Source organism: Nanorana parkeri, unplaced genomic scaffold, assembly GCF_000935625.1.
Source record: "Nanorana parkeri isolate BGI_ZX_2015 unplaced genomic scaffold, ASM93562v1 scaffold2059, whole genome shotgun sequence".
Classification (NCBI taxonomy): domain Eukaryota; kingdom Metazoa; phylum Chordata; class Amphibia; order Anura; family Dicroglossidae; genus Nanorana; species Nanorana parkeri.
In genome coordinates, this window is record NW_017308327.1 from 162,244 (window position 1) to 165,218 (window position 2,975).

Consider the following 2,975-nt stretch of genomic DNA (forward strand, 5'->3'; position numbering starts at 1 on the left):
ACAATTAAATAAAAAATAAGAAATAAGAAAAAAATAAATAAAAAATTTAAAAAAAAAAAATCCTGGAGGCAGGGCGCTGGGTGACATCACACGCCTGTTGGGGGGCACGGTTTTTTTTCTTGCCTCGGGCACAAAAGGAGCTAGCTACGGCTATGCTCCCTCAATCCTCGTGTGACTGCCGGCTGAATGTGTTAGACGCCACAGACGGAAAAGAGCAGGAGACCTCTCCCCATGTGCAACGTCGGCCACATTCGGCCACACAAGCACCGCGGGAGGACAGGACGCCGGCGTCTCTAGAACGCACTGGAATGCATGCCGGCTGTCACCCTGCATTCAGGGGCAGGAGGGGGAGTGGGGTTGTATTGAAGACAATGGCACCGCAGCCATTTCGCCCGCCCACAGTGCGATCGCCTGCCTGCATTCCGCTCCAGTGCAATCTGCAAAAATAGTGCTTGCAGCATTTTTGCAGATCGCACTGGACCGGAACGTCGGCACTAATACCCCATAGTTCTCTTTTAAGGGTGGAAAGGAGTATTTCCCTGATAGGTACAATAGGTGCTTTTTGAAGCAGCCTAAAGAACCAAATTCAAATCCCACAGAGTCATAGGTGGTTCTATAGGAGGAGCCACACTCTGTACAATGGTCTTAATTAAAGAATTAGAGGCTAGTGTTCTCAGAAACATGATCGCAAGAGCTAAGATTTGACCTTTAATGGTACTCAAAACCAAATGCTTATCCAGACTTGCAGTTTAGGATTCTTCCCACAGAGTATTTCCTGTGGTGAAACCGTTGTGCAATGGTAGACCTTGCGAGTAGTAGAATTACTGAATCAGAGAGACCTCTGTATTTGTAAGACCCGAGTTTCAACAGTAATGCCAACAACCGTGAAGCATGGTGGTAAACCTGTCTTAGGGACAGGTGATCGGATTCATCTAGAAAAGCCTACAGGGTGTCTGACAGATGTTTGATCAGGTTGGAGTACCACATCCACCTGGGCTACTTCGAAGCTATGAGGATCACTGGAATGCCTTCCATCTCGATTCTTGTGGAAAAAAAGTTTGAGTTAGAAAGGTTAGATCAGGCTGATCCCACAGAGCCACCAGAGCATCCACTGCTTCTACCAGAGGATCTTTGTCCCTGGAGATAAACCTCTCCAGTTCGTTGTTAAATGCGGTTGCCACAAGGTCTATGTCCGGTGCCCCCCATTTGTGACATAGGTCCTGAAACACTTCCAGGTGTGGAGACCATTCCACTGGATCAAGAAGCTGTCTGCCTGACAATTGTCCACACCTAGAATGTGAATAGCAGACAAGGTTGGAACGTCGTGTTCTGTCCAGGTTAGAATCCCTACCTCTTTGCCACAGCAAGACTTCTGGTTCCTCCCTTATGGTTGATGTACGCCCCTGTAGTGGCGCTGTCTGACTGGAACCTGATTGGATGACCTTTCAGTTGAAATGTAGGAATAACTAAATTGCACAAAGTTCCAGAATGTACTAAGAAAGATCAGAGCTTAGCAGCATATTGATCTAGTACTAATTACAGCAAAAAACATTTCGAAAAATATAAAATGCCTAATAAAAATTGTCAAAGTAGAGAAAAGAAGTCCATATTCCTAGAACATTAGCAAAAAACTGAAGCATGATAGGAGTGAGAGGGGTTATGCCTGACTGGCCAACGGCTTTTTTGTATGTTAGTGTCCATTTCCTCCTGTAGGCAGCAGTATAACCCACTTGTCTCAGAGTCCTGTGTCTCTTAATGAATTAGACAAATATAAGATATTTCATGCAAATAGCAAAGTTTTATTAAAATATTTCTTTAGGAAAGAGTGAGGAACTAGGGAAGGTATATAATGAATACGTTTAAGAACATTTTTATTTACAAGGTTTGCTATCTCACTGACCTGATTCACAGTATTAAATTTGTCAAAGATGTGGGGTGATACCTAAAATAAACCTGCAGAAGCCCAGAGGAGCTGGAAGTACTGATATCTGGACACGGGCAAGAGGGACACAGATGTCTCCAGGCTCCGGGCCTCGTCTCAATCGTTTCGCTCAGCTGGAGAAACTTCCAGCAGCAGCTGCAGATAGAGGGTGATGGATCGGAAACATTTGGGAGACCATTTATAACGGACCACAGGAATGTAAACAATAATGCCGCTGAGGATAAAGAGCACGACGTAGAGATACTGCAGCTGAGGACTGTCAATGATGGGTGCCAGGACCAGGTACACGGCGGCGATAAGTACAATAACTGGGATAATGATAGGAACCTGAAACATAAATAATTTATTGGTTATGGGAAGAACCCCGAGACTCATCTTCTGCTTTCATTGGAATAGTTTGTGGCTGAAGAACAGGAATAGTTGAGGATTGTTTTTATTCCTGTTTATTTTGGTTTTCTAGATAAGTTTTGAATAGAGTACAGTACTAAATAAAATGCATTAGCAACATCCTAAAGACAACTATATTCAAAACCTTAGAGTTCCAAAATGATCGGAACTCTAAGCAAATATAAATAAATACGTTTTGTTAATTTATATATTTATTATAAGATTTTTTTTTAGTATTGATGTTACTAATGTATGTAATGTAATGTAATGTACAGTTGTCATTAGACTCCTCTGAGTCTAATGACAACTGTACATTTTTGGATTTCCTATCACTTTCATTCCCAGTGACCTTGGTCACCAGGGCAAATAGAGAGACTGAATCTTCCCAGGAGGGACACCATCAGCAATAAAGATCTCACCAGAATTCTAATTACCAGGGCTGTTGCCTCTCTTTTGGTCATGTGGAGGGGTGCCCCGTTTCCAGCTAAATCATCCCACTTTGCTAAGAGCCAAGCTGGGAGATGTGTAAGGGCCATACACATCTTCCCTCCCAGCTCTTAACAACCTGTGACGTGCTGGCCGGCATTCCATTCAGCTCCTGGCAATGAGTGACATCAGTGTGCTGGGCAGGATGCCGGCCAGAGCT

At 43.7% G+C, this 2,975-nt stretch overlaps 1 pseudogene; it reads right to left on the reverse strand.

The window, feature by feature from the left end:
* Positions 1–1,985: 1,985 nt before the first annotated feature.
* LOC108800537 overlaps positions 1,986–2,975 on the reverse strand; it is an 8,796-nt pseudogene continuing 7,806 nt past the window's right edge.